The sequence below is a fragment of the Bubalus bubalis genome, chromosome 16 (genome assembly GCF_019923935.1).
Source record: "Bubalus bubalis isolate 160015118507 breed Murrah chromosome 16, NDDB_SH_1, whole genome shotgun sequence".
NCBI lineage: Eukaryota > Metazoa > Chordata > Mammalia > Artiodactyla > Bovidae > Bubalus > Bubalus bubalis.
This window is the reverse complement of record NC_059172.1, coordinates 58,854,676-58,867,328: the sequence shown is the minus strand read 5'-3', so window position 1 is coordinate 58,867,328 and position 12,653 is coordinate 58,854,676. Positions and strand designations below refer to the sequence as shown.

Sequence of the window (12,653 nt, the reverse complement as noted above, 5' to 3'; positions counted from 1 at the left end):
ACTAATGGCCAGTTTGTATGATCATTAATAAAAATAATAATACAGTTTCAAACCATTATCTCACTGGCCTTCAAGTTACACTTCTCAAAGGTATAGAGTGCTCATGGGTGCCCCAGAAGCCACTCTGGGGGCAAGGAAAGACAGCGTAGGTGGTGAGCTCCATGCCCCTATCCCTCCCAAATCAACAGCTCAGCTTTTATCTGCATTTTCACTAGAGTTTCATATATAATTTTTCTTTTGAAAAAGGATAGCACTATTGACTTGAAAACCACTGCATTTTTAATTTCCTCCTCCTAAGAAGCTACGGGACGTACTGGACTAGTATCAGCAGAGGAAGCTGAAGTCTCAGAGCAGCCAGCTGTCTTGCCAAGGGAACATGGCAGGCCCTACCTTCTGTCTCCTGAGTTCGGAATCCAGGGTATTTACCTCCCACAACTGGGCGTGGCTTACCTCTGACTGCCTTGCTCACTTCTTTCAAAAGCAAAAATGGTATTTTAGCATTTATTTATTCTGTTTCCTTCCTATTCAGAGCATGGCTGTGGGCAGGTAGTAGGCATTTACCACTCACTTAGTCTAGTCTGTGATGCCCTTGACCTCGCTGAAGATGCAAGGCCTGCCATCCTCTTGGTCCTCTCTCGGGCAGCACGTGCCTATGTGTGTGCTCAGCCCCTAGTCGTGTCTGACTCTTCGTGACCCCATGGACTGTAGTGCGCCAGGCCCCTCTGTCCATGGGATTTCCCAGGCAAGAGTACTGGAATGGGTTGTAATTTCTTTCTCCAGGGAATCCTCCCAACCCAGGGATTGAACCTGTGTCTCTTGCATCTCCTGCACTGGCAGGCGAGTTCTTTACCACTGAGCCACCTGGGAAGGGCGTACATGCCTAAGAGTTGAGTGATTTCTTCAGCTGTACTGGTACCTGGGCGTTTTGTAATCAAAGGGATACTTCTTTGCTCCCCTTTTCTCACTGTTGACATGGTTGTGTGCTAAGTTGTTTCAGTTGTGTCTGACTGTGCGACCCTATGGACTGTAGCCCACCAGGTTCCTCTGTCCGTGGGATTCTCCAGGCAAGAATACTGGAGTGGGTTGCCATGCCCTTCTCCAGGGGATCTTCCCAACTCAGAGATCAAACCTGGGTCTCCTGTGTCTCCTGTGTTGACAGGCAGGTTCTTCACCACTAGCACCACCTGGGAAGCCCTGACGTGGTCACCCAATCTTATTGTTAGCCCAGAGGATGGGGTAATACGGTGCAACATCCATATTGACACTGCTTAAAGAGCAGCAGTCAGCTCCTGGAGAGTCATCTGTACATGGTAGCAATAACACCACCGCTGATCAGATGCACCCTCTGTTCTCTGCCCCCATCACCAGCCTTCCTCTGTTCTGGGAATGAGGTGCTTTCCACCAGGAGGAAAGATGTGGTGTCCTCCAAAGAGTTAAAATGGTACTGTAGGTCAATTACACCTCAAAAACAAACAAGCAAACTCATAGAAAAGGAGATCAGACTTGTAGTTACCAGAGGTGAAGAGGGGTTGGGCGGAACTCAATGAAGGCAATCAAAAATTACAAACTTCTAGTTATAAGATAGAAAACATCTAAGGGTATAAAGTACAACATGATTAATGTAATTAATACTGCTGTATGTTATATGAGAGATTTTAAGAGAGCAAACCCTCAGAGTTCTCATCACAAGGAAAAAATATTTTTTTTCTTTTTTTTCTTTTGTATTTACATGATGGATGTTCACTAAACTTATTGTAGTAATTATTTCATGATGCATGTGAGTCAAACCATCATGTACAATTAAAGGTATGTAGTACTGTATATTAAATCTCAGTCAAACTGGAAAAAAAAAACCACAACAAAAAGATGGGGTGTCCTCCTTGGTCTCCCACTGGCCACACTCTGGGGATACAGCATCATTCTTGTCCTCATGGCGACCCCAGGAGGGAGCACAGAGAGGACCGCCTCCAGGTAGGGGAAGGGACAGAAGCAGTGGGCTGACTCACAGATGAAAAAAGAAAAAAGATAGATCGAGGTAAAATTGTTTCCAAATTGAATGTTTTTCACTATTTTCAGTGCGCTGTCTGCAGTGTTCTGAGATGATTCCCTCTCGGGGGCTTCAGAAAAGCTGTAAATAGAATGAATTGCTTTTAGGGACATACTCTGATAGTTCACTTCTCAAGGAAATATATGCTAATGCATGTAGACTATCATTATTGGGGAGACCTATGTACTGACTCTTTTTATGTCTATGAAGAGCGGATTTCTGATTGCTAGCATTTTGCCAAAGTCTTTGTCATGCGTGGGCTGAATATCTAGCAGGAAGAGGTGGATTGAGGCACGACTACATGCTGGGTCTCTCCTAGGCCAGGGTTGGAGGGGGGGTCTTGGTTTACCCACGAAAAGTTTCTTATGAAACCGGAAGCAGAGAAAGAACATCTTTGTCTAAGGACCTAAATAAAAAAACAAACCAGTCTGATTTCATCTACAATTCTGCGATTTCAGGGTAGTTTAGAAGCAGAGGACCTCAAGGAGGGGGGAGGGGTACCCACGTGATCCAGCAGGTGTGATGCTACACCCAGCCAGAGGGTGGCAGCACCTTCCACACGCCCTGTGAGCATCTCTTCTGACCACTCCAGGGCGTTTTTATGGGATGGCCTTCCCTTGCTCACCCAGCCTCTTCTTTATTTTCTTCTGCTTTGTGAAAGTGGGTTAAACAGCACTCGGCTTTGTGAGGAACACGGCCAACAAATGAGATATCAAACGCAGCTTCCTGTGTAAGAGATCAGACTCCGCCGGGCACACACGCCGGGCTCTGCTGGAGCTCCTGGGCTCTGCAGCCAGCTTCATTTAGGATTCATAAATACTTTTGCGCGCTCCCGCACATACAGCCGCCAGAGGAATTTCATTCTGTATCATCTGCTTTCAAATGCAACAAGGTGAGAAAATGTGGCCATTTAAAAGAAGAAAAAGAAGAAGGAGGAAGAGGGGCTGAAGAAAGTCTGAGGCTCTGAGTGGCAGGCATGTAATGGTTGATGACTTGATGAAGGATGCTTCCGTCTTTATGTTCCTAGAGAATCTTTCCCCTGGCTCCTGTTCACCTGGAGCCAGGTGGGTGAATGCAGCCTGGCTGGTGTAGGGCACTTTGGTCAATGACACTTTAAAAATGCTAAATTGGGTGCCTGTGAAGGTGGGCCTGAACTTTAGATATGAGTTGTCCCTAAGGTCCCTTCTTTGAGGCTTCTGGGGAGCTGGGACATTTTGAACTCCAACTTAGTTTTTAGGTATCAAATTCAAACGTCTTTGGGAACCAGGCTGAGGAATCTAAATGTACCAAACTGGTCAGATGGTAACAGAGACATGGCTGCCCTTTCTGAAGGGGGCAACAGTTGTTTGGTTCCAGTGGATTATGGCCAAATGGAATTGTTACCAACTCTCCTAATCTATATATATAAAAAAAGAAATCTATATTTTTTAAGAATATGAAATCTCCTGAATTTCAATGATATCAGCTAGTTTTAAAAATTAATTACTGTGCTGTCTGAAAAAGAAAATCCAGCAGGGTATACCCTATTTCAATTCTATCCTAAACACCTTAGTCTATCAAATACTTCCCTTCTCTGATTGTTTGAAATCGTATGATCTGTGCCCCATAAATTGCCAGGTTTGATTTTTCTGACTTGTTCTCTAGCTTTGCTCTGTTTGCTCAGCAAGACTCTACACATTTCAAGGGCAAAGGCATGTCTTTTTTTCCCCAATAGTTCCCAGTCGACAGTAGATGCTCAGCAATTTTTTGTGACTTATAACCTATTCCATTCCATGAAGGATTTGAAGAATCCTACGTAAATAGATGCTACAGAAAAAGAAAACAAATAAATGAGAGCATCAGGCTAAATATTTAGACTTGACCTATTGACTGGATGCCTGTAAGGTATGGAGCTGTTAGTTTCCTCTGGATAGCACCCAAATGTCTTCTTTGGATTACATGCAGAGCCCAGAGGGATGAGAGGATGCTTGGCACATGCGGAAAGCTCATAGATTCTTGGTGGAGTGAACGAATGACAAAGCAAGTGAAACGGCCCTGGAGAAGGAGACCTATACACTGTGAGGCAGAGAGCAGAATGTATGATCCAAGCTCGGCCTGGAGCTGGGAGCCTGAATAATGAATTGCAATTTCTTTATTGAGCCTCTTTTGGTTGTAAGTGACAGAAATAACAAAAACTGACTTAGGCGAAAAAGAGGAATGTACTGGAAGGATATTGATGGAATATCCTTTCAAGCCATGAAGGAGAGGGGTTTCGTTTGGACCCACAGGAAAATCTGAACGAGATGGATCTCTTTCTGCATTTCATCTCTCCTTTGAGTTCTAGCTCTATTTTCTCCCTCAGCAGTCAGACTTCCTTCACGCATTAGGGAACAAAGCTACGACAATCTCCATGCCTCACATCCAATAGCTTCTACTCCCAGAGGAAACTGCTTCATAATCTTTCTCTTAGCAAGGTTAAAACCCATGGGGAGGGGCTCTCAGTGCCTCACTGGGGTTTCATGCTCCCCCCTAGGGCCATCCCAGTCAACCATGACAGCCACAGAGAGGGTTGCCATGACTGGCTGGATCTGGGCAGATACTCACATAGAGTAACAACTTGGCAGATTTTTTCTTTTTTTTTTAATTTTTAAACATTTAATTTATTGGAATATAGTTGATTTACAATGTTGTGTTCGTTTCAGGTGTACAGCAAAGTGATTCAATTTTACATATACATATATTTAATCTTTTTTAGATTATTTTTCTCATATTGGTTATCACAGAATATTGAGTAGAGTTCCTTTTGCTAAACAGTAGGTCCTTGTTGGTTATCTATCTGATATATAGTATTGTGTTTGTTTCAAATCACAAGGCTTGTTTTGGGGAAGGAACTTTTCTTAGAGATGGAAGCTCTGTTCTTAGAAGAAGGGAATGGTCCTGGCATATCAAAGATTCCCTGGAGTTCATGCAGCACTTGGCTACAAGTGTCTCTTTTATGTATCATCTCATTCACTTGTCCCTCTACACTCTGTTAGGAATGCAGAGTTTTTATAGTTGTTCTCATTTCACTGTTGGGAAAAAATGAGGTTCAGAAAGATGAAGCAACTTAAGCGAGGTCACACAGCTTCTAAATGACCAGTCCAGGCCTCAGGTATTTTTTTTCACTTTAACACCAGTGCTTATGCCCTTATAAGGGAGGTGAGATGGAAAGACTCTGAGCTTTCTAGAAAAGGAGTCTCTTATTACAAGATCATGATTTTCTGAAATATGTAAATCCTCAGTTTGTAGAACCCTGAATTGGTTGCTGTTCCTCAGCTTCTCCTGGAAGTTCGCTGGGATCCCCTGAGATACATGAATCTGACCTCAATGGCCATTTCCACATGGTTCAGGAATTTTGTTGTCTACCCAGGATGCATATTCAAAGACCTCCAGCCCCTTTAGCCACTCAACTCTTAGTTGTCTAATTTGGGATACTTGAAGGTATTTCTGCTTTGTGGATTGTCTGGAGTCCTCTGGACCAGAAGCACTACTGCCCACAGAAAAAGAGGAACTGGAAAAGGGGAGAAAACCCACCTAGGAGATGCGGTGCTGACTGAGACAAAGTGGATCGTTTCCATTTCTGAAGTTGGGAGCACCTCCAGCTCACACAGTGAGTACCAAGAACATGGCAGCAGGGGGTTTGGCATCTTCCACCCAAAGATGATGAACAGAAAAGACCTCCTCAGCTTGTATTCACTTACTAGACTCCCAAGTCTCATGCCTTCTTGTGCTTTTAAGGCAAATTGTGAATATACCTCTTTCCTCCTGCATGTCAATGCCCAGAGAAGTACTGGATCGAATTGATTTGAGTTGGATCAGCCAGACCCTGTGTCCAAGCTGCCTTGCCTGAGTGCGGTCAGCGCAGCCTAATAGAAAGAAAGAATTACTCTTGACACCAGGATTATATTGCTGCCAAAGGCATCAATAACCTATTAAAGATGTGAGATAATATAACACTAATTATCAATTGAGGGAAACCATCACGAGGAGAAGGCAAGTAAAGTTTCGATTTTCCTTTCTGCATGAACCCTGCCCCTCCATCCCACAATGATTTGCTGTTCCCTGGGTTTGCCCTCATGCATAATGCAGTGATCCGTGTGGCAGGAAAACATTTCGAAAACTTCTTTCGCCTTCTCCAGGAGACTGGGGCAAAGGTGACTTACAGCTATTCAGTCATGTAAGCAAAGCTATCTCTGAGGCAGTCTGCTGGCTGGAAGAGATGGGACCATGGACCCTCTCATCCCTCTTTGGTGTCTTGCCTAAGGATGACATAATGAATTGCTGTGACCTAGTCAGAGAAGAAAAATACAGATATTTTTATAGATACAGAGATAAATTGATGTCTTCTCTGGCTTTCTAGCACTCCTAGTGGTGAGGAACTCTTCCTGCCTTGGAGACTTTGCTTTCTCAGAAGGAAATAGTAGTGTTTTATGTGGCTGCAGTCCATGGGGTTGCTGGGAGTCGGACACGACTGAGTGACTTCACTTTTCACTTTCATGCATTGGAGAAGGAAATGGCAACCCACTCCAGTGTTCTTGCCTGGAGGATCCCAGGAACGGGGGAGCCTGGTGGGCTGCTGTCTATGGGGTCGCACAGAGTCGGGCATGACTGAAGTGACTTAGCAGCAGCATGTTGCTGATGAAGGCAAAGGAATGGAGTTCTCCATGGTGTTATGTGAGTGTGTGCTGAGTTGCTCAGTCATGTCTGACTCTTTGTGACCCCATAAACTGTAGCCTACCAGGCTTCTCTGTCCATGGGATTCTCCAGGCAAGAATACTGGAGTGGGTCGCCACTTCATTCTCCAGGGGATCTTCCCAACCCTGGGATGGAACTCGCACCTCCTATTTCTCCTGCATCAGTAGGTGGATTCTTTGCCACTGAGCCATCTGGGAAGCCCCTAGAGTGTTATAGGGAAAGATAAATGAATTAGATAATCCCCAGTTTTATCCATCCTGAAAATTCTGGGCACTGTGCTTGGTCCTGGGCATACAATGAAAAACACTCTCTAAACGCTCAGGATGAGAGATACTGTTTCTAGAAAGATCTTGGTGTTCTTATTACTAGCTGCAAGTAATAAAACCTTCCTTCACCACCCTCACCCGCCTCCCCCCCCAAAGCACTCAGGATGTATTGTAAGGTATAAACACATATATGCTTTGCCTTTCTAATGCCTGAACTGTTGGAACCATTTATTCCTTTTATTCATTCATCAGAGATATTTTGTGAGCACCAACCATGTGTCTGGCCCTTCACTAGATGTTAGGGAGCCAACAGTAAACAAGTCAAAACAAGATTTCTAGTGGGCAAGTTGAGCTACAGACCAGTCCAAACAATACACACACAAGGTAGTTACAGATTGGTATAAGTGCTCTGAAGAAGAAGTTGATAATACAATAGAAGGTGGCTGGGGTGGGGGATAAGATCAGATAAAAAGATCTCTCTGAAGAGGTGATATTTGAGCTGAAATTTATGGATTAGAAGAAACCAGTTATGCCAAGAGATAAACAGGAAGCGTGTTGGCATCAGCGGTGTGCTGGTAAGTGTTTTACAGCAGGCTCTCTGGGGGAAAAGAAAGCCCTGATTTCTAGTGTTTGCCAGTTTCCATGGTGTAAATACTTCCACACTGCCAATTTCAAGCTGCCAGCATGATATTGCTGAACACAGAACTGGGGCAAGATGTGTAAAATGGATTCCCACTATCCTGCATGAACAGCCTCCGACACACTGCTGGTTCAGGGTTACCCAGCCACACAAGCAGGAAATGGGTCCTGGTCAATGTTAAAGGATCAGATAAGTAGACTGATGGGACTAGAGAGAAAATTTATGGGGCAATAGGTTGAGGATTCTGGTTGCTACATTCAGATGCAACTACTAAATATTAGCACACTCCACAATTCAATGCAAGAGCCACTGTACCTGATCCCTCATGATCCCGCTTTAAAGCCAGATGTTCCCATATCACTGCCGCTGCTGCTGCTAAGTTGCTTCAGTCGTGTCCAACTCTGTGCGACCCCATAGACGGCAGCCCACCAGGCTCTGCCATCTCTGGGATTCTTCAGGCAAGAACACTGGAGTGGGTTGCCATTTCCTTTTCCAATGCATGAAAATGAAAAGTGAAAGTGAAGTCACTCAGTCGTGTCCGACTCTTAGCGACCCCATGGACTGTAGCCCACCAGGCTCCTCCATCCATGGGAGTTTCCAGGCAAGAGTGCTGGAGTGGGATGCCACTGCCTTCTCCTCCCATATCACTAACCTAGATATTTTCTACTTAAAAACCATAGATGTTTTGATGATAGCCATTCTGACCCGTGTGAGGTGATACCTCATTGTAGTTTTGATGTGCCTTCCTCTACTAATGAGGGATGCTCAGCATTTTTCCATGTGTTTGCTGGTCATCTGTGTATCTTCTTTGGAGAAATGTCTGTTTAGGTCTTCCACCCATTTACCATTTTTTTGATTGAGTTGTTTGTTTTTCTGATATTGAGCTGCATGAGCTGCTTGTTACTTATATACATTACCATGTGTAAAATATTAACAGATAGCTAGTGGGAAGTTGCCGGAGAAGGCAATGGCACCCCACTCCAGTACTCTTGGCTGGAAAATCCCTTGGATGGAGGAGCCTGGTAGGCTGCAGTCCATGGGGTCGCTAAGAGTCGGACACAACTGAGCGACTTCACTTTCACTTTTCACTTTCACACATTGGGGAAGGAAATGGCAACCTACTCCAGTGTTCTTGCCTGGAGAATCCCAGGGACGGGGGAGCCTGGTGGGCTGCCGTCTATGGGGTCACATAGAGTCAGACACGACTGAAGCGACTTAGCAGCAGCAGCAGCAGCAGTGGGAAGTTGCTGTCTAACACAGGGACCTCAGCCTGGTGCTCTGTGACAACCTGGAGGAGTTGGGTTGAGGATGGGGTGGGAGGGAGGCTCCAAAGGGAGGGGATATGTGTATACTTAGAGTTGATTCATAGTTGTAGTATGGCAGAAACCAACACAACATTGTAAAGCAATTATCCTCCAAGTAAACTTTTTTTAAAATCGTGAAAAATATCATGTGCCATTTAATATGTGTTTGTATGTGGATGGATAGGTGGACAGGCTTAGTGTGTGGGTACAGAAAATGAGAAACGCAGAGTCCCTGCTCTCATGGCACTTACAGACTGATAGCAAAAAGGGAAACAGGGACAGAAAACTAACATTTATTAAACACATACCATTAATAAAAATTAGCCAGGCTAGGAGGAGGGAAACATGGGAAAATTACACGTATTTTCTATACATAAAGAATAGATTTTTGCCCTTTGATGTGATTCAGAATTTTCCAGAAGGACAGAATATCTGAGCCAGATGGAGGAGTTAAGTGGTTTTCTTTGGTTCAGGCCAGGAAAATGTCATCTGATGATAACTGTGCTAATTATTCTTCTAATAAACACATTGTTTATCCATCAAGGAAACTTTGAGAAGGACCCAGGAGTTCAGTTTATAGAATTTGGCCACAGTCACCCTCAAGAATCTAGAACCTAGGACCCAGAGAGATGGGTAACATCACGGAATTGTCAACCCATAAGATGCCTTGACAATTCAAAAGTTCTTTGGGAGCAGATATCTCCACCTAATGCTTCAATACAGATGCTATAATTTATAGCATCAAGTTTATGTTAAAGATATTGTTTTCTCTGATTGGCATTTTGGGGGTAGTCCCTGATGGTAAGTACAGTCTTTTGCAGGGCTGACGAATAATCATTCAGTGTCTGGCCTTTTCAAACTGCTTTGTCAGGAGAATCTACAAAGATGTATTGATTTACCTTGAGTCAACAATGAAGTGTTGAAGAGTCTGGCAGGAAAACCAGATGGAGAAACCCAGCAGAATTGCAAAGCTGGGACCAAGGCTTGGAACTGGTTACAGACCCAGAGGAGATAGTCAGACACTTAGGAAAGAAATTGTTCCTTTAATTCTAAGTGAAGGCATAACAGTAGAAAATGGAAAAACCTTAATAGGAATGATGCTGTTAGGGGTAGGAAGAGGGTTCAGAAAGGTAACTGGGTAACATGTCAATTTCTTAGAAACAAATGAAAAAAAAAAATCATGAAAATAAAGAGTTTCACAAAGGACACGGTCAGCCGATTTAAATGTAGCCAAGAAGTTATGAGATTGAGACCTGAGGAAAGGCCATTGAAACAAGTGGTTGACATGTCATTAGCCATCTTTGGGACAGTGGTTTCAGTTGACACTAGCATTTTGCATAATGCTTTTCAGTGTGTGTGTGGCGGGGGTCTTCCTTATCTACTAGTTCATCTGATATTCATAAAACTACGATGAAGAAAGTGAGGCTCAGAGAGTAAAGAGTTGATCAGACTCTGAGCTCACATTTTCTGATTCCAGAGCTCATCCTCATTCTGTTACTTTGCACAGACAGCATTCCTCAAGAGAGCAGCTTGGAGCCAGAGCTAGGCCGCAAGGAAGGAGTGAGCTGCAAGGAGAGGGTCAGCGTTCAGGGTGGCAAGAGTAAAGCACCATCTTTGAAAGTCTGGGTGGTGAAGAGAAACAGAGTGGTCATCAGAGGGAATATGTGTTCCAGCATAAAAAACCATCTTAAATGCTTTGGGCCAGACAAGGAAGAATTTGGTATAGAAAGAAATGGAACAGTCTCAAGATAATGGGAGAAGGGAAATGGGATCAAGAACATTTGTGGAGGGCACTCATGGCATATCTCTGGGAGAGTGAAAAGGCAGAGGAAATTCTGAGCTGAGGATCTCAGTGGATGAAGACATCGTAAGATCATCTTTAAGGCTGGGAAGGGGCACCTGTGTAGTTGGGAGAGTGAGAAGAGGGGTCAGGGAGAAGGAAAGCTGCTGTGGGTGTTTTCTTGATGACACCCTCTCTTAGTCTCTTCCTGTCTCCCTGGGGCTAGGGAGGATCCGAGATTTCTTTTAACCTGGAGTTGCCACTAGTCTGGGGCCCTAGGAGCCCTTCTTCGTGGTGACTGAGGTATAGCACAAACAGCCCTGGGCATGGACAGCCAACGCTGGCCTCAGGTTTTCCCGGGCTTTTTGTCCAGGAACTCCAGCTCCTGGACAATATACTTGCAGGCCACACTGTCTCCTCAAACTCACTGGAATGAAAACCTTTCTAAAATAACAGACTTTCAAGGGTTGGAAAGGTAACCTGGTCTAATCCTTGAGTTCCCTTTATGACAACTGCGCCGAGTGTTCCACTTCATCGTTTTGTGTGATAAGGAACTCACCACTTGTCCAGGTGCCCTGTTCCTCTTTATTTTGTCTCAGATCTGACTTCTAGGCAATACAGAACTCAGAAGTAAATTGGCCAATTCCTGCTCCCCTGGGAGTGGTCGTCAAGGATTTGAAGAGAACCATCATGTTGCTTACGTTTTCTATGCCTCAGAAAAGCAAATAAAATCCTTCCTGGTTTTTTTCTGGGATTCTGACAATCATGCTCACTTTCTGGGTGCACTCCCGGATGCTCATGGCTGTAGGTGTGCCTCAACTGAGCCCACATTCTGCCTCTATACCTTTTTGCCTGAGGCTCTGATCTCCTTGGATCTGACCACACACTCTCTGCCTCGTTTCTCTCCTCACAGGTTCATTCTGCACGCTGCTGTCAGACTAACCATCCTAAAACATGTTTTTTTTTTTTTTTACAGGTCACTTCCCCTGTCAGAGAAATTGCAGCCATTCTCTGTTTACTATGAGATGAAGTTCAAATATGGCATCAAATACCCTCCCAAACAAGCACCTCAGTATTTCTCAAGTTCTTCTCTGTTCTGAATATTCTCCTCCAATGAGGGGTTGCTCATTTATCTTCCCACTTTTCATCTATTTATTCATTAAAGAAACAATTATTGAATGTCAACTGTATGCCAGGTATTCTGACAGGTAATGGGAAGACAAATTTGATAGAGACATGATCCTTGACATGAAGGAGTTCACAGTCTGTTGAGGAAGAAAACTACGTATGTACATAAACAACTTGTGTTATCAAATGTTGTTTAAAAAAATAAACAAATAATCCCTAGTTCTCATAGCAACAGTGTGCAGTGCTAACAGGGAAGGAAGCGATCTTCTCTGCTCAGAATGGGTAAGAAAGGATTCAAGGAGATGGTACTGTTTAAGTGGAGAGTGGAATGATAGGTAGAAGTGTGCATAATTAGTAAGGAAAGACAAAAAATGTTATAGGCAGAAGCAGCAGCATCTGAAAGACCATATTCTAGAAATTTCAAGTTGTCTGACAATTCAGTAGAGTATGGGTATGTGGAAAAGGTAGGAGAAAGCAGCAGTGAGCTCCTAAATGTTTAACAATAAGCCCTTTGGGGTTGGGGATTTTTGTAGTATTTGCCTATTTCTATGATGTAAATGTTTCTGTCATGGCTGATTGCAAACTACTGATGTGACAACATTGAACACTGAGCTGGGAAAAATTGTGTTCAACTTGTTCTCACAAGCCAGTAGGAAGTAGAAAAATATATAATCAGGAAAGGATTTTACAGGTTAAGGAACTGGAATTTTTGTCCTATGGGGTTATGAGGACTCACTGAAGGACAGAAAGCTAGAGAATGATATGACTAGCTTTG

The 12,653-nt window shown here is 43.9% G+C and overlaps 1 long non-coding RNA gene across 1 annotated transcript; it reads left to right on the top strand.

Annotated features, from left to right (window-relative positions):
• The first annotated feature begins 2,395 nt into the window (after positions 1-2,395).
• LOC123329632 lies at positions 2,396-11,935 on the top strand. Its single transcript, XR_006545164.1, has 3 exons — positions 2,396-2,939; positions 5,507-5,675; positions 11,727-11,935. It is a non-coding gene; the product is annotated as an uncharacterized LOC123329632 (long non-coding RNA).
• The last annotated feature ends 718 nt before the right edge of the window (positions 11,936-12,653 follow it).